Genomic DNA, 19,617 nt, shown 5'->3' on the forward strand with positions numbered 1-19,617 from the left:
AGCAGTGTTTTGTGAAATCATCTGTTGGTGGGAGGCAGAATTTGAGCTCCTTGTTAACATATACCTCTATTCCTTTGTAATGGCTCTCACATTTGAGTTAAATTAATGCTACCTAATCTAATTCACATCTTTGTTCTACTTGTTAATTATGTCATGACATTTAATTTTATGAAGACATAAGGTAGACTACTGATTTTATTAGGCCTTCAAATTAGTAGCAGAACCAAAAATAGAATACAAAATTTGGAAGAGCAGTTATTTATTTAAACTATTATGTGTTCTTTGTTGCCAGTGAAGAGCTTATTATGTTGCTAGGATACATTGTGGTCACTATTAAAGGGCATTGTTCTACATACAATAGAAGCCACTTGGTTGGATTCATTGCCCTGGGTTTTAATAATCCTGTTCTTTCTCCAATTCACAAAATTTTATAAATCATTATGGATATTTTAGTCATTTAGTACAAATTACAAAGATCCTATAGATTACAGAACTACTTCCTTCAGGATCCTTGCTGGTGATTACAAACCTAATTGCATTAAATTTTGACAAGAATAAAGCAATTATCTTAAGCACAAATTTTCTCATTGCTTTACTGTGTGATGAATTCAGTGTTATTATTTGAGTGTCAGGTTGTATCTGAAATGTACATATGCAAAAATGCATAAGTAAGCTTAAAAATTTGTAGTGGAGTTTTCTCAAAAGACTTTTTCATTAACTCTCTCAGTTTTGTATTCTAGGCAATACTTTAAAAAATGCTAAAGAATAACTTCTGAAGAGAACAAAACACACACACAAAAGAAAAAAGAAAGAATAGGAAAAAAAAAACAATAACTTCCAAAACCAACATTGCAATTTTTTTCTTGCATAGAATTCTTAATGCTGATCTATTCTGCAGCTAGGTTTTATTGAACTTAGTGCAGCTTGGTTTATGATCCTTTAAAACAAATAGTACTGCTTTCTGTTTTCTCCCTAATCATTTATTAAGTAATGAACAGGAATGGCTGTTTTTCTCCTATTGAAACATAAGGACAAAATGTTCCAAGCCTGTGAAAGTGTTACCGCACTTGTAATCCAAAGTGTGAAAGGTTTAACACTAATTAACATAGGGTAACAGTTTGCTTCACAGCATTTTGAAATTGACATATCATAGACAGTTGTGCGGCTCCTCAGCTTGATAACATTAATAAACAAGTGTTTAGTATTTAAGACTAATTACGAATCCACCCATGTGTAATTTTCTAATGAAGCCAAATGAAGAAATCAGCCTTTGGGAAGGATTCCTTAGTTCTTAATTAGGAAGCTAGCAGGAAGTTTAATAGTCTTAATTTTCATCCAGTTCTTCTCCTTATATTGCACTTATGCAATGGCATGATGAAGTTTGAGAGAATGCCCAGTTTGACAGAACAGAACTTGGAGCTATGACATTGCTTTTTCTGCCACTTGCGGAAACAATGTTATTAATCATGTAACCCATTTACATTTGGCAGAAATAAAATGCGTTAAGATCTTTGGATAGAAAAGGCGGTAGAAAACTGTGGCACACCATTCTTCCAAGACACAGTGAAAAAGAACTGCTGAAAATATTATTGGACTCATTTTATGTCTACAGATATGTGAGACTGTATTTGACTTACCCTAAGCCACATTGTAAGATAGGAGAAGAATGTAGGTGTTGACCCTTCCCTTCACACTCCAAAAAGGCCACTAGAATAACCTTATTGATAAAACAAAGGTGAGCTTATTACTTACTGAAATAGGGAGTGCATTCCCTTAACAATGAACGATTGCCCTCTCTGAAGAAAGAGATTGGGGTAGAAAATTATAGAGTTTTTGAGGTCTAGTTGGAACCAAGTGAAATTTCATTTTGGAGATTTGATTGCTGTTGGGTAAAGTTCAGGTCATAATACTTTAAGGCTGCCTCACCAAGGGTTCACAGTCTTATCTTCCTAGATAAGATTTTTTTTGAACAAATAGCAGGTGCATGTTGATGTGAGCTTTATTCTTTAGTCCCAATAATTCAGTGGTGAGAGTGCAACCCCACAAAACCTTGATCAGATTAGTTTAAAATTTTTTCTGTCAACTCACTCGCCTTTCTGTCCATGCATTTATCTATCCTCTCAATTCATATAGCACTCATTAAATATTTATTATTAGGTGCTGTGCAAAAAAATGATGGAGGCAGAGATGAACAATTGTTTTAGCCTTTAATAGGCCTCATAGCCTAACAGGGACAACAGACACCTAGAGTGCATTCAAACACCTAGGATTATAGTGGTCAGAGCATAACGGGAGAATTACAAGAAAGTCATAATGACTTCAGATGCAGCACTGAGAAGGAATAACTGTGTTTGGCAGGGATTTTCAATTTTGTTTGCACTTTAACATTACTTTGTCATTGAGAGAGAAAGAGAGAGAGAGAGGGAGAGAGAGAGATCCACTCAAACCAGTTAATGTCAGAATTTCTGGGATAAGGCCTAGGCATTGACAAACTGACATTAAGATTGAAACGTCATCAGTGTGATTGTAGTACTACCAAGCTTTTCAAGGAAGATAAATTTTAAAATATATGTTCTTTTATTCAAGAGGTAGAGACAGGGGGTGGAGGAGAGAGAGAGAACAGAGAAGTCATCCATCTAGTGACTTACTCCATAATTCTTGCAGCAATTGGGACTGGGTCAAGCAGAAGCCAGCATTCAGGAGTATAATACAGTTCTCCTACATGACCAGGACCCAATTACTTGAGTCATTATCTACTGCACAGTGTCAGGCAGCTGGAATTGAAGGCAGAACTGAGACTCAAACTCAGTTACTTTGGTCAGGACATGGCCATAACAAATGGAAATTTAATTGTTGTGCCAAATGCTTGTCTCAGAAAGTTTTTAAAATAAAGATGGAGGCATGCTCAAGGGCCCAGAAAGACAGGAGGAGTGACTTGGCAGAAGCAGGTGGATATAAAGGACATTTTGGAGCTGATTTTATTACTTCTTACCCAAACTACACCAGCCCTTCACTTTCATCACAGCATCTACTAATAAGGAAAACTACTCAAATATGCAAAAGTTGAGCTACACATGGAAACTTAACTTGACATTTATATATGAATAGAAGTGTAGTAGAGGACCTGGCATGATAGCGTAGTGGTTAAAGTCCTCGCCTTGCACTCGCTGGGATCCCATATGGCACCAGTTCTAATCCCGGCAGCCCTGCTTCCCATCCAGCTCCCTGCTTGTGGCCTGGGAAAGCAGTCGAGGACAGCCCAAAGCCTTGGGACCCTGCACCTGTGTGGAAGACCCAGAAGAGCTCCTGGATCCTGGCTTTGAATTGGCTCAGCTCCAGCAGTTGTGGTCACCTGGGGAGTGAAGCATCGGATGGAAGATCTTCCTTTCTGCCTCTCCTCCTCTCTGTATATCTGCCTTTCCAATAAAAAAAAAAAAAAAACCTTTTAAAAAAACCCACCCACCCAACCAACCAAACAAACAAAAACAAAAGTGTAGTGCAGGGTCATGGTGTGATGTGGTTTATAGGAAGAATGTGGGCCTTGGGACTCAAGACATTGAGCTTGGTGCTTACCTTGCCTTTGACGGTTGCCTGTGCTAAATCACAAATTGCTCCAGGACTTGATATAAACAAGATGGTGGTTTCTGCTTTGCAATGTTCCCAGGAATGTTCTAAGGATCAGGTAAGATAATTGCTATAAAAGAATGTTGGATATTAAAAAAGAGGATAGGCCCACCACGTGCACACATACGGCCTAATAATGGGGGGCAGCAACAGGTCCGCCGAAGCACAGAAACTTGCCAAGGGGATCAACATCATTGTGGCCACTCCCCGCTGGCTCCTGGACCACATGCAGAACACCCCAGGGTTTATGTATAAGAACCTGCAGTGTCTGCTGATTGATGAGGCTGAGTGCATCTTGGATGTTGGATTTGAAGAGGAATTGAAGCAAACTGTTTAACTTTTGCCAACCCGCAGACAGACCATGCTCTTCTCCGCCACACAAACTAGGAAAGTGGAAGACCTGGCGAAGATTTCTCTGAAGAAGAAGCCATTGTACGTCGGTGTTGATGACGACTAAGCCAACGCCACGGTGGACGGCCTCGAGCACGGATATGTTGTCTGTCCCTCAGAAAAGAGATTCCTGCTGCTCTTCACATTCCTTAAGAACCGAAAGAAGAAACTCATGGTCTTCTTCTCCTCCTGCATGTCCGTGAAATACCACTACGAGCTGCTGAACTGCATTGACCTGACCGTGCTGGCCATCCACGGAAAGCAGAAGCAGAACAGGCAGACAACCACGTTCTTCCAGTTCTGCAACGCAGACTCGGCGATATCGCTGTGTGCAGATGTGGCCGCAAGGGACTGGATTGGTCAGTACGACCCTCCGGATGACCCTAAGGGATATATTCACCGTGTGGGTAGAACAGCTGGGGGTCTGAACGGTCGAGGGCACGCTCTGCTCATTTTGTGTCCAGGAGAACGAGGTTTCATTACTTGAAGAATTCCATTAAGTGAATTCGACTCCTCCTGGCCTAAAATCTCTAACATTCAGTCTCAGCTTGAGAAACTGATCGAGAAGAATTACTTCCTTCACAAGTCAGCCCAGGAAGCCTATAAGTCGTACACACGTGCTTATGATTCCCATTTTCTGAAGCAGATCTTCAATGTCAGTAACTTAAACTTGCCTCAGGTGGCACTGTCTTTCGGCTTCAAGGTGCCTCCTTTTGTGGATCTGAATGTAAACAGCAATGATGGCAGGGTTCGAAAGAGAGGAGGCGGCGGGGGATTTGGCTACCAGTATACCAAGAAGGTTGAGAAATCCATCATGTTCAAGCGCATCAGCAAGAAGCCGTCCGACCGCAGGCAGTTCCCTCACTGAAGGTGCCCCCTCCCCTCAGTCACTGTCCCGGAGTCGGTGTTTAATTCTAGCCACGGAATCTTTATAGCCTTTACAATTGAACTCAACCAATGAGTGCTCAGGTTGCAACAGTGGACACTGTAATTTCCAGCAAGTGTCTATTTTTAAGATTTTGTAGAATACAAAACAGACTTTGATGTTTCTTGATTGCCAAATGTCAAAGCAAGGAACTTTTAAATTTTGTTCTGATGGTGCAATATATGGATTTTACACACACTTCCCCCTTCTGTCATTGCTTTAGTATGACTCTTGCATGTTTCCCTCCTAGCATTTCAGTGGCCTCGTGTGGGCAGGCCGTGCATGAATTCTCTCAGTGTATTGGTTTGGCTTGAGTTTACCAGGCCTTCTTGTAGCTTCTGAACCTCCTGAAAAGGCTAAGATATGGAAGCAGAGAGCTATGGGAAATAGGAAGCATCTTGGGATAATGGCAGCATCACTTTTATGTCTTAAATTTGAAACCATGAGCCTTTGAGTATTTCTCACTGTTGTTTTCATTAAAAGGTTGAACTATGGGATATTAGGACAGGGAAGGGAGTGGGAGGTGTGGAGTTGAGAGCGCTGGCCTCATGTATGGAAGTACAGATAACTGTATTGTTCACTGTTTGGTGAATTGGCCAAAGACTTGTAAAACAAAATAGTGATTTTCTCATTCCAGTGTTCTTCCTGCAGCAGACAGGGTTTGGTTCAGTCCTTCCAACTCCATGCAGTGCTTCAAACACCAGATCACTGCTAGGAGACGGAAATCCAAACTGTCATATAGTTCTAGGTCTGCTTTATGTTAGCTCCGTTAGAGAGTTGACCTTGGGCCCAGCACGGTGCCTAGCAGCTAAAGTCCTCATTTGAACACGCTGGGATCCCATATGGCACCAGTTCTAATCCCAGAAGCCCCGCTTCCCATCCAGCTCCCTGCTTGTGGCCTGGGAAAGTAGTCGAGGACAGCCCCAAAGCCTTGGAATCATGAACCCGTGTGGGAGACCCAGAAGAAGCTCCTGGCTTCTGGCTTTGAATTGGCTTAACTGTGGCCACTGTAGTCACTTGGGGAGTGAATCATCGGACAGAAGATCTTCCTCTCTGTCTCTCCTCTCTGTATATCTGAGTTTGCGATAAAAAATAAAATCTTTTGAAGAAAGAAAGTTGGCTTCTTCCAGGCCTGTGACATAAAATAGATTCACAGTGAAACCTGCCTGGAAGTGAACTGAAGATCAGAACTGTAGTCGGGTGTTTGTGGTAAGACCACTTTATTTAGAGCTGTAGATAGATACAAAATAACTATTCAAAGGCAGAGTTGTTAGCCTAGATCTGCTATGAAGTACACTGAGGCCACCAGCTGTAGAGGGAAGTCTCTGGTACATAGAATTCCAGGTTGAAATGAAAGAACGACCATTGCCTTGCCCGCTTGCCCTGGGCCTCGTGCCCTGGCTGCAGAGTTCCTGCTGTTTTAACTCCTGACATTGGCTTTCAACAGGATTTGGGGGTTTTGTTTTCTCTGTCATAAATCCATGTTTCGTAAAGTGCACAGAAGCAAAGGTTTGATTACTAAACAGAAGTAAGCAGTGTTGAGATTTGGATATATGAGCTTTTAGTATGATGTAGATTTTGTTCATATTTCTTTTATGGTTTTTTATTTTTCTTCAAAAATGAAGTCATCCTCTCCCTGTGGTAACCATCTTGTTTGAAAGTTTGTTTCATTATATCTGTCAGTTTTGTATTTCACATAAAAAATAAAAGAGGGTAGGCAACAAATTGGGCTAGTAACACTGAACTGTGATGACATCTCTGTGATTGTTATGTTAAAGCTGCCACTCCTCTAAAAGCTGGGATGACATCGTCCCTTTAAAGCCCTGTCCCTACCTATTGTTCTTATCTTTTATATTTTGCGTTTTTCCTCCACTTCATGTTCCTCTCAGTGCAAAGGGTGGTCAGGAATCTTTGAAAATGGCTTGATGCTGCAGAGGGCAATTAGCCTTTATTCTGTGTCAGGTACTTGCTGTTTCTTACATCAGTCTTCACAACCAAAAGAATTATAACAATTGGGCAGCAATTCCATAGCCTTCAGCTTCTCACTACTGCCAAGACAGTGTAATAGTCCCCGCACTTCAATGGAGGAAGCCTGTAAAACTGAGACCTATTCAATTCTCAGCAATTCTATGTGTGACTCACTATTTCACTCTACACATGAGCAAATAGAAGGTTATTTCTTTTCCTAATCTCTGTTTCATCCATTGCAATCAGGTTCCTGCTCTTCTTGATGCCAGTTTGATGTCCTTGCCCTGGTGAATTTTTTTGCTTTTAGCTCAGATCATAAAATTTTCCCCCATTAGTTTGACTTTACTGGTATAAAAATCTCTCTTCCAATTAACCTTCCTAGAGCTCATTCTACTTTATAGCTTTTTGCAAACTACTTTATAGAGTTTTCTAAATGTTTACAACTCCTCTGACTTTGAAATAGATCGCTCACTCAAGCATCCTGGTTGGTTTAAAGTAGGCTGTTTTTGTCAGAGTTTTGCCGAGTCTTAGAGCTACTGCAAAGTCACATCTGCAAGACATAACATGCTAACATCTAGGCTTGTCCAGTTGTACTGTTAACATATTGTAGGTCCTTGGAATAATGCAAAAACAGTCACCTATCTATAAGGCAAACTTGTAGGACTGTGTGATGTTCTGGCTAATTTTCTGTATCAGCTGGTCCACAGTGGGCACAGCTAGCTGGTCAGACATTATTCTGGGTGTTTCTGCGGAGATGTTCCTGGGTGAGATTACTATTTCAATCATTAAACTGACAAGCAGATTGTTCCCTAATCTGGGTGAACCACATCCAATACTTTGCTAGTCAGAATTGAATGATGAGGTTGAGTAACAGAGAATTCCTTCTGCCTTGGAACGAACTGACACATCAGGTCTTCTGAATATTCAGCTTTTGACTGCAAATATTCATACATATCAACTTCCTTAACTGCATGAGTCAATTTCTTTCTCTCTCCAAATACACACATGTACACACACATACCCTTGTGTTTCTACTATTTCTCTGGATAACTGTAATAACATATAATATGAGTATTTTCCATTTTGTTGGTTCTTTCACACTAATGTATAATGAATTTAATTGCGCTATTATTATATTATGTTGTTGCTATAATTTATAGCAAGAGACTACAGAATTTATCCAGTACCTATTATTCCTTTTGCTTCATGTTGATACCATTCTAAGGTCCCTACCTATTACTGCCGGTCACATACTGTGTGACTGATTCTTTGAGAACTGAAAGCTGTATTGTTGCTGTGAGCAAGCAGACAGAAGAATTTAACTCAAACTGGGGAATGGCAGAAGGTGTTAAGGATTAGGTAAGAAAAAGCTGTTGCACAGAGATGCTGAAAAGGCAAATTTTGGTAAGAGTGGCTTAGAATCAGGCAATTATACTAAGATGGATCCTTGATTCCAGATTTTCATGTTTATGGAAATACTATCTTTCTGAATAGGCTCTAGGTTACTTAATTTCTGGTGTTGTTCTTCCTTCTTTGGCTCTGCCAGCTTGATTTTCCTTCTCTGGTGCATGTCTAGACTATCTGACATGTAATTCACTGCTTTGGGTTCCAGCTTACAGAAACAACCATGTACTACAAGTACCCTCCTCAGGAGTAGGCATGGTAGATCAACAGACTAATCCTCTGCCTACAAGTACCAGCATCCCATTTGTATGGCGGTTGTAGTTCTGACTGCTCCCCTTCCAATTCAGCTGCCTGCTTATGTCCTGGAAAAACAACAGAGAATGACTCAAGCCCTTGGGTTTGTGTACCAGCATGGGAGTTCAGGAGGAGGCTCCTGGCTCCTAGCTTTGGATCTGCTCAAGGCCAGCTATTGTGGCCATTTGAGGAAAGAGCCAGTGGGTGGAAGAGCTCGCTCAACCTCTCTTTCTCTAAGTAAATCTGCCTTAAAATAAAAGCAAAATAAATCTTTGTAAAAAAAAATATTCAATCCAAGCCATTGCTAAATGATAAAATGGGGGAATCTTTCACGAAAAGTGTGGGGGAGATAAAAGACATTTTGTGTTTGAAGCATCAAGCAGAAACCCAGTAAAAAGGCAATCTGATATCAGGTACATATCTCCTGAGTAAAACATGTCAACATCATCTTAAGCAAAGAGGTAAATCAATGAGCTTGCAAACTCCAAAAAGAGTTAAGCAATCATCTCTTTGACTGGATCTTCCTAGATCATGGGAAAATGGCTGTCCACAGCACACTTCATGATGTCTTCCCTAGTGAGGAACTCTTGTTGCAAGTAGGAAGATTCTAGAAAAAGACTAGGCTGCATTGAGGGCAGGATTCCACCTATGTTCCAATCAACTGTGTCTGATAGAGTTGGATCCACTAAGAATATGGTTACCTCTCAATCATCATTTCCAACTCTTTTAGGGGTACTCATCAGGATCTCAGCCTTTAGCTGTATGGCCTTTCAAGAGAGAAACTATCTCACCCTGACCATTATCACATGAGTTCCAGAAGTCACCTGGAGAACTTCAGTCCATCAACCATGCATTTAAAAACCACAGTTTTCCTTTTTGTGAAGTTCTCAAGACTTCTCCTGGCACACCTCGGGCCCTAGCTTCTCTCAGCCCCTGTCAGAAGTCTAAGGCTCAAGAGTCAACGACTACTGTTGTAAGGAAAGGCATTCACGTATTATGGGTGTCATGTATCCCACCATCTCCTCTCATCTTCCTCCCCAGTCCTTTAACTGTATCTTCTGGAACTCCTAATCCGAGAACAACAGGCTCCATTTATACATAAACATTTCTTCCCATCTCCACGACTTAATCAAAGCCTAGTTTATCCCTCTTTTGATCCTATTTTCCTATAACCCTTTCCAATGAAAACTCCCAATTTTCCCTTTCACTGCATGAGAGTTTTTGTATACTCCTTACTTCTCATTCTACATTTCATAATTTTTCCTTTTCATTCTAAACTCCATGCTCCTTTTTATGTTCAACTTTACTACTCACTAACCCTTTCTGAAACTGCTTTGTAGCGATACCACTTCTATTCTTTTTTTTTTTCTCTAAATCTAATACGAAACACTTCTTCATGTTTAAGATTATCACTTTAGCCAAAGTCACCAATATCACTTGTCTGGTCTAGAATAATAGTTTCCTAACTGACCTCTAATTTTTTTTTTCTTAAAAAGCAAGCAAACAAGAAAACAAACAAAAACAAAGCAACCTTTTAAAAGTGAAAGTAAGGAGTTAAACTCAAGTCATTTCACGCTTCTACCTCCCCTAATACCTTTTCAACCTTTCAATGGCTACTTACAGCTGCTGCTAATAAGGCTGAGCTCACTGCCACAGATTTCAAAGCCCTGAGTGATTTGACTCCTGCTAGTTTCCTGCGAGTTTCATATTGTCTGATGCTGCCAGTCTTCACTCTTGACTGCCACATTAGATATATTTCCATTGAGAAACTGAAGTTCTTTCACTCCTTGGACTTAGAATATACGGTTGCCTTACAATGGAAATTTCTGGGCCTGGTGTGATAGCCTAGGGGCTTAAATCCTTGCTTTGCATAAGTGGGGCTCTCACAGGGGCACTGATTTATATCCCAGTTGCTCCACTTACTTTTCAGCTGCTTGTGGTCTAGGAAAGCAGTCCAGGATGGCCCAAGGCCTTGGGACCCTGCGCCCACATGGGAGACCTGGAAGAGCTCCTGGTTCCTCGCTCCAGATAGTTCAGCACTGGCTTTTACATCCACTTGGGGAGTGAACCAGCAGATGAAAGATCTTTCTCTCTGTCTCTCCTTCTCTCTGTAAACCTGACTTTCCAATAAAAACAAATAAATATTATTTTAAAAAAAAGAATGGAACTTTCTTTCTACTGAAGCCTCCCATACCCTGTCACACGGTTGGGCACTTCATATCTCTTACGTGTTTATCCCTGTGTTCCGTGGAGAACTTGTGCAAGACTAGTCTACTGACTGATAAACTAAACTTTTCCTTTCCTGTTACTATTCCCTGACATCATTTTCGTTGGTGCATTTTACACCAACCCTAACCAGTCACAGTTATCTCAATTAGTGTAAGATCCATGAGTAAAGATCTACATTATCTACCCATATCTTCTCAATTGAATGAGTAAATATTTGCTGGTTGGATTATATTTATTGTGTCTTAGCATGTTCTTGTTATTTAATTTACTGTGTCATCTTTTTTCTGATGAAAAAAATTGATAATTAGGTACAATAAAGGACACAAATACAGTGATAGTATCACATCCTACACTCTGGGAAATCAAATCTTTTCATCTTTCTCAACCCACCCACCTCATAAGTTAGACTAAAGATATTACAATATTTTAATTATTCCACACATTTATAGTCACAACACATAAATGTTACTAACATCTTCTCCCATTGAGTATTGGATGACTAGTAAATGGAATTCTAAACTTTAACTTTAATAAAACTTCACTCAGTTATTCTCAGCATCTCCAGAACAGTTAGTTAAATTTATTATTACTACCTGCACATCAAGCAGTTGTGTGAGTCACCCAACAGCTTTTTGCAGGGGATATTTTATAAAACTTTCAATGGCAGAAAGAAGAAATATAGGTGAAATACTTTTAAAATGTCTTTTTATAGCAGATACTTTCAGTGAACTTTATGTGCAGACTATCCTGCCAGGTGCCTTGGAGACTGTGGTGAGGAGCAGTCGAGCTAGATCTTCCTGGTAGGGAGCTTTCTACCAGGAAGTGAAATAGGCCTCAACAAATAGATGCTTAAGTACAAAAGTTGGCAAATTCTCTGAAGCAAGACATGAAGTTTCTGTAAAAATGTGAAAGAGCCTGACTTATTTGAGTGTAGGAGAAAATGTTGAGAGAACATGATTATTTTATTGAGATATAACAAGTGAGTACACTGTTATTTAGGCTGTAAGTGGAGCTGGTAGAGAGAGGGGAGAGGACAGATGACACAGAGTGGCATGTGTTAAAACCCTACGGTGAGGAGAGGCAGCTGAGCCCAAGCAGTTGGACAAGGCTGGAGAATGGAGAACCAGGCAGAGCATGGTATAATTTGATGTTTGCAAAGTTCACAGGGATGAGGATTGCAGAATCTTGGGTCTGCATAAAGGATTTTGATTCTTATTCTGTGATTTGTCAGAGGTCAAAAATAACATTTATAAAGGATAACATTATTAAACTTCATTTTTAGTGTTATGGAATCTGATAATCAAAGACGATCTTGGAAGGGTAGAAAGATCAGTTAGGCTTTAGTGGAAAGCTTTAGAAGAGATTATCTCAACGAAAGGGATGGCCGAATGGGATGTCCAAATAGCTGGATTCCACTTACTAGAGCAGGGAACATTTGTTCTGCTAAGGGCCATTTGCGTATTTATACCATCATTCACAAATCATGCAAAATCATCACCTTAAACATTGGTCTGCTATATGTTTATTGAATTTTGAGCTCTGTCTTCAGTTCTCTTTTGGGGTCTGATCAAATGATTTCATGGATCTTCTGTGACCTATGGGCCAGATATTTCTTAATCCTGCTATAAGTATGAATTCAGTTTTGCATGTGTTGAAATTGGGCTACTTTTAAGGCACTCACCTGGAGATTTCACAGTTGGAGTTACTCATACTGCGTGATTGCTCAGAAAAGATTTGGTGTGGTGCTTGCCTATGAGAGTTTAAAGGACAGAGAAATCAGTCAAAGGCAACAAGTCAGAAAGAAAGGGTGGTGGCTGGCATCGTGGCATAGCACGTTGAAGGTACTATTTCTGATGCCAGCATCCCATATAGGCTCTAGTTTGATAGCTGGCTATTCACCTCCTTTTTAAAGATTTATTTATTTTTTTTATTGGAAAGACAGATTCACAGAGGGAAGGAGAGGCAGAGAGATTTTCCATCCACTGTTTCACTCCCCAAGTGGATGCAATGGCTGGAGCTGAAGCTGTCTGAAGCCAAGTGCCAGGAGCTTCTCGACGTTTCTCACTTGGGTACAGGTTCCCAAGGCTTAAGCCTGTTCTCTACTGCTTTCCCAGGCCACAATCATGGATTTGGATGGGAAACGGAGTAGCTGGGACAAGAACTGGCATCTATATACGATCATGCCAGTTTTAAGGCATGGATTTAATCACTAGGCTACTGCGCTGTGCACATTCACTCACTTCTAACACAGTTCCCTACCAATGGCTTGGTAGAAACAACAAAAGATGGCCCAGATGTTTGGGCCTTTGCATCCCTACATGATACCTGAATGAAGCCCCCTACTCCTGGATTTAGCCTGGCACATCCATGACCTTTGTGATCAACTGGGAGTGAATCAGCAGGTGGAAGATATTTCTGTCTCTGTTTATCCCTCTCTGCCTTTTAAATTTAAAAAAAATCTAAAAAAGAAAGAAAAGAAAGGAAGGAAGGTAGAAGAGCATACAGTCCTGAGGAAGTGCTTCATTGGACTTTTTAAAGAAAAAATAGGTAGTAAAAAGGGCAAAGAACTAAAGAAGGGGGAAGCTATGCGGGTGGAATATGATGGAAGGAGTGTCACAGACTGTCAGGCAGACCATCTGACAAGCACTTTCTGGATTTGTTGACATGGAAATCAAGTGTCACCTTGATGACATGTTGGTCACAAGGGCCATGTAGTGATTTTCAGTGAGAGGCAGTGAGATATGTAAAGCATGGACTCATTTTTTAGGAGATTAATTGTAAAGGGCAGCAGAGAAACTGAACGCTATATAGTGACCAGTCCGTTTTCTAAAATTTTAAAGAGAAGTTCATCTGAATATTTAAGATTGTTGAATGGAAGTATACAATTTGAAGAGAGCAGAAGAGGCACAGCGTTGTGGTGCAGTGAGCTAACTGCCACTTAGGACACCTGTAGCCTGGATCGGACTGCTGCTTTGCCTCCTGGATGCTCTGCTTCCCATCCAGTTTCCCACTATTGTATCCTTCAAGGTAGATAATTGTGGCCCAGGGATTGTGTGCTCTTGCTACTCATGTGGGAGACCAGCTGCAGTTTCAGATCGCAGGCTTTGGGTTGCTTCAGAATTGGATATTGTGGGAATTTAGACAGTGAGTAAAATAGTGGATGCAAACTTTCTCTGTCTCTCTCCTCTGCCTTACAAATAAATAAACAAGCAAAAACTAAAGGGAGATGGGAGAGCGAAAGATGAGAGAGAGAGAGAAAGAGAGAGAGAGGGAGAGAGAGAAGGAAAAGTAAACTTTGAAGAATGGATAGAGAAGCTGACTGATCTTAGGAGGGACATCTCCCTCAATCCAACAAGCCAAATATATGAGCACGCACATCAGCAATGCATTAGTGATTTCTCACCTATTATTATTTGCTCCTTGTAATTCTCTCAATCTTACGCTTCAGGGAAATAAAAATTCTCCTGGGTTATTTTGCTTTTTTTTTTTTATCATTATTACTCCTTCTTATTTCAGAGAAGTAAGCCTTCAATCCTTCCTTCCTTCATTTTGCTTTTCAATGGCTTCATTAATGTTTTTCTTATCTGATTCTTACTCATGACCTTCTGTATAGAACTGAAGATGAACTGCTTAACACCTCAAATTAACCTTTCTCGCACAACATTGAAAACATTATGCTATTTTCAAAATGCTATTAGATAAGAAAGATGTGTGTTAATTTTTCAAAAATTGGATAGATACAAAAGATCAAAACTCTGTATTTGTAATCATTATTTTTTAATTCCTAGATTAAAATAAGCAGCCTTGCTGGCTTCAGAAAGACTAATTAAACATGCAACTTTTTAAAAAGCATTTGTGAGTTTACAAAGAAACAAAGGAAATAGAAAATTGGATAATTTAAGTATACACACTTCAATTATTTGTGTTAGTAAAGTCTTTTTAACCTATTGTGATAGGAAAACCTGCCAAGAATTCTAACTACTCTTGTGTTCCCAAACTGCCAGGTGTACAATTCATTCAAAACATTATTTGCAATTTGATTGCTGAACAATTGATCAGGTCCATTTAGAGGCGAGTCATTCTGTTTCCAAGACAACTAAGAGTTGTGTTTTAAAATGATGGATCTAGTTGCTTTGGCTGCAGTGATAGTGAAATTAGATACATGGATCATGATCTGACAGTTGTTTGGAGATTTCCTTATCAATCTTGGTCTTCTCACTTATGGGGTAGTTGTACATAATCCTAAACTTTTACAGCAAATAATGAATCCTTTCTACTGATCATTGTCATAAATAGAGTATTTTAATTATAATGTCATTTCTTTTCCTTAACTTCAATATTTGAAAAATACTGTCAGCAAGACAGATCTCAGGGAGTACAAATGTTCTGTCTCTCAGATACTCACCATCATGATTTCCCACACAGTTTCCTCTTTAAAGAAATGACCTGACTGTAAACAGCAGTTGCTCAAGGAAACACCTGATTCATTTCCTTTCTTCTCCTGACCAACCATGCAATATATCTCCAGAGTTTATGAGTCTGTAGTTTTTTCACAAAAGTTGTTTCAAGCAGCCAACATCTCCTCTGTCTCGCCTGCTCTCTGTATATTGGACTTTACAATAAAAATAGACAAATCTTAATTTTTTTTGGTTCCTGTAAAATCAACCCTCAGCAACCCCAACATGTGTGTTGATCACCATGGTTCAGAAACATACAACAACTTAAAGTGTATGAACGCAGTCAGTGTTTCACATCTACAGGTTCTGCATCCATAGATTAATCAAATGGATTCAACTAATTAAGGATCAAAACCATTGTTTCTTTCAAATTGCACCTGTAGTGATCACACATAAACTTTAGTTGGCTCACAGTTTCAGAGATTCACAGGTCAAGATCAGGCACATACCAGTGGGTCTGCATTTGGTAATGTGCTATTAGCATAGTCCCAAGGCAACAGAGTATCACATGGCAGGAGGCAGCATGTGTGCACCTTTGTAAAGCTACCATGGGCCCCAATCTAATCATATAATGTATCCGCATCAATTGCTGAAGACCCATTGTAAATGCTAAAATTGGACTGAGATTCCATTCATAGTGCTACTAAATGAAGACTTTGGCTACCAAGTCATTAGTGCATGGGTCTTTGCAGGATGTCAAGACACACAGTCAACCCATGAGGTGGATACCATCACCAGCTGAGATGCTTGAAGAAGACAGGTGAAATGTAAAATGGATTGTAGAATAAAATAGATGTAAATACTATGACCACCTGAGAAGTTACACAAATCCGAACTTTTTTCATGAGTGTTTCCTTCTTATTTTATTGACTGTATTTGTTTTATCCACATTTATGAATACTAATCAGTGAATTTCTTTCCTCATTCTTACTATATAACTTAGGCTCTATTAACTTTACATTAGTGTTGAAGTATCAGTTTCACATTGTAGTTTTTAAGAATAAGAAAATATGTATTACGTAAGTATTTTATCTCCATTTCTTAGGACAGGATACACTACATGAAATTATGATCTTAGTATTGTCTTTACTTGGAGATTACATAATAAGATGTTATTAGAGTGCTAAGTTGATAATACGTGGACTTAGAATGTTAATTATGTGTCAGATTGACTAGATTAAGGGATGTCCAGAACAGCTGATAAACATTATTTCTGGGTGTGTCCACAAGGGAAACTTTTTCTGGGGGAAGAGGGTTAGCAACTGAATTAGTGGTCTGAGTTAAGATAACCCACCTTCACCGACGTGGGTGTGCATCATTCTGTCGGGGATGTGAATAGAATAAAAAGGCAGAGGAAGGCCTTTCTGAGTAGAGGCATTTTTCTTTCTTCTTAGATGTGATGTGATCTTGTTCTGCCTGTGGAAAACAGACACTGCTGGTTCTTGGATTGACATTCCTGGCTGCCCAAATCTGAGGTTTTTGTATTTGGACTGAACTGCACCACTGACTCTCCTGAGTTTCTGGTTTGTAAGAAGCAGATCACAGGATTTCTCAGCTTTCGTAATCATGTGAGTGAATTTTCCTAATTTCTCTCCCTGGTATGTGTCTATAACCAACATGTAAGTGTACCTATGTAGATTGATAGGTATCTTGTATTGTGTCTGTTTCTCTTGAGAACCAATGCGATGTGTTTGCACATTTTTCTATACCTTGAGGGAGGGGCACATCCCTGGTGATTCAGTCTATGCTTCCATTTTCCTTCTCAGAGCCAGGTGTTTGGATATATGCTCAAATGACTGCTACAGAGTTAGAGCTCGAAGTAGATGCGGCTGGAAAGAATATTAGAATCCCCTATTACTTCTGTAGTCATGCTCATTGTTTTTGTGAATTGAGGTAATGTTTAACTTGGGGACCTGGGGCTATAAATGGCCTGAGTGACAACTCTTCAATTTAGAACTCAAGTACAGTCAAGCTGTATGTATAACATTTGAGTAATAAATATGAATAAAGCGAGAAAACTTTACTGTAAACTTTAATGTAGTTTCACTGAAGTGTCCAGTAGATATGCCTGCTGGATTCCTATTGATTTTTAAAATGAATTTGGTAGTGTTTACTAATGCTATTTTAGTTCAGTGCTCTCCCACTTAACATTCTACAGTGTAACAAAGAAGGGATAAGTGAGTGTTCATGCAGAATTTGGCTCACATCCCAATCTGACATGGAACCAGTGCAGTTTAAGCTCCAGCAAACTCAGGGTGATTGACAACACATTCACAAAGCAATTATTTTCAGTATCTCTGCTGTGAAATTACCTTAAAATTTGAAAACGGATAATTAGTTTCTAATTCTTTAGTCAATAACAGAGAACCTTAGTGTTTGAGTTATAGAAAATCTCACAGTTTCTGAATTTCTCTGAATGCTTTGGTTAACTCACAAACAAAATGAAAAAAAAATTAAAACAAAAATTTAACATGATTACCAACATACTTCATTGTAACTTAGTTTTCAAATTAATTTTAAATTAATGTTTTAGGTAATAACTTCAGTCTACCAAATTTTTGAAAGATATTAATTCAACAGTTATCTGAAAACTACAGAGAATTTATCTTCGATCTACTTACTTGGGTCTATGTGCAATTGATACAGATGGTACAACAATCTTTCACTTAACTTCTTAATCTAAGAATCCGATCTTTATACACAAAGAGAATATAATCCCCAAAATCCACACAAATGGCTTTGTGTAGGGCAAGGCTAAAGGTCAGGCAATCACAGCAGCACATTTTAAAAAGTGAATGCAGGGAAGGATGCCACAGCCAGAACTGTACTGCTACTCCATTGCAGTGGAGGTGCTGCTACTACCGTAATCAGAGTTACAGATTGTTGTTTAGGACTAATGGATGAGCATGAAAATGGATCCTCAATTTTTAAAATTTAAGACAACTTTGTGAAAAGTCCAGCAAAGGCTATTAGACATCAATTATAATTGTTGGTATTTTCTGGAATGTGCTTGGAAATGTGGTAATACAGGGGGACTTGTATTATTTTTTTATTTTTAATTGTAATACTTTATGGAAATGGCTTGGATGACAAAGACTGACAGTAACATTACATATTGAAAGCTTCAAGTCATTAAGTAGAGAGAGTATATTATAGGGAAACAAGTACTAGGACAAAACATAGAAATATCCGGTTCTTCATTGCAAAAGCCTATCCAAGATTCCAAAGGCAGATAAAAATGGTAAATGGGCCACAACAACAATTTTTATGTGTTATGTGCCAGAGGCTAAGAAAAAAGGATGAGAGAGGGCTTGAAGGTTCACTTATCAACTACAGTTTCCGTGTGGGCTTGAAATTCTATTCTAATATCTCCTGTTGGCTGGCTTGCCACTTTTGATATGCACTGAGTATCTTAATCTTTATTCTGGGTTACTGCCCAAAGAGAAATAAGCCTGCAGAAGCATATATAAAGCACGCAGGTGAGTGTATTTTATTTATTTTATGATTTATTTTATAGTGTGAGGGAGAGTGAACATACATTCATACATGCGTGTTTCCTGCCTCTTGTGCAGAAATAACTGCTGTAATTGGTCTAAGATGTAGCCTGTGATGACAGAAAGTAGCGCCTCCCAGCTTGGTCCAGAGCAAGAAGAGGAGTCTCCCTTATTCGCATTTATTTTTTTAAGATCGGAGGTGACGCCTTAGTTAAATAAACAGTCAGGATGGGGTCTTAGCATGTATAAAGTCATCTAAGCCTTTTTGGCATCTACTGATTTCCTCTACTTCCTGGTTAGACTAGACTGTGCTGCATGCTGGGAACGTGGACATAATGACACTGACAGGTGAAGGGTAAGGTTACATCTGAAGGTTGGAAAGAAATATAGCTCACCTAGAGCTAACCAGGTCTTTGCTTCTTAACCTTGTATCAGTTAGCCCCTGGGAATCTCTTTTTGTTGTTGGTGGTGTTTTGCCTGTTTGTTTCAGTCCTCTTCTGTCCACTTTCTTTTTAAAAAAAGATTATAGATTTTATATTTGGTCCTGTCCTTGACTGCTTTACCAGGCTGCAAACAGGGAGCTGGATGAGAAGCCGAGCCATTAGGATACAAACCAGCTCCCATGTTGGATCCCGGCACGTGCAAGGCTAGGACTTTAGCCACTAGGCTACTGTGCTGGGTCCTTCCTTTGTTTCTTAAGTAAGCCTTACTTGTCTGTCGCTTTGTAAAATTCTGGTTAGTCACAATATCAGCATCTATCTTTGGTTTATTAGCATGTGAAAAAGGAAAGGAAGATACATTCATTATAGTTACAAGTTCATGTGTTTCTTTT

At 39.4% G+C, this 19,617-nt stretch overlaps 1 pseudogene; it reads left to right on the forward strand.

Annotated features, from left to right (window-relative positions):
* The first annotated feature begins 3,532 nt into the window (after window positions 1–3,532).
* Window positions 3,533–5,133, forward strand: LOC121168704 (annotated as a pseudogene).
* Window positions 5,134–19,617: the final 14,484 nt, after the last annotated feature.

The sequence above is a fragment of the Ochotona curzoniae genome, unplaced genomic scaffold (genome assembly GCF_017591425.1).
Source record: "Ochotona curzoniae isolate NIBS_2020 unplaced genomic scaffold, NIBS_Ocur_1.0 scaffold_1037, whole genome shotgun sequence".
Taxonomy (NCBI): Eukaryota; Metazoa; Chordata; class Mammalia; order Lagomorpha; family Ochotonidae; genus Ochotona; species Ochotona curzoniae.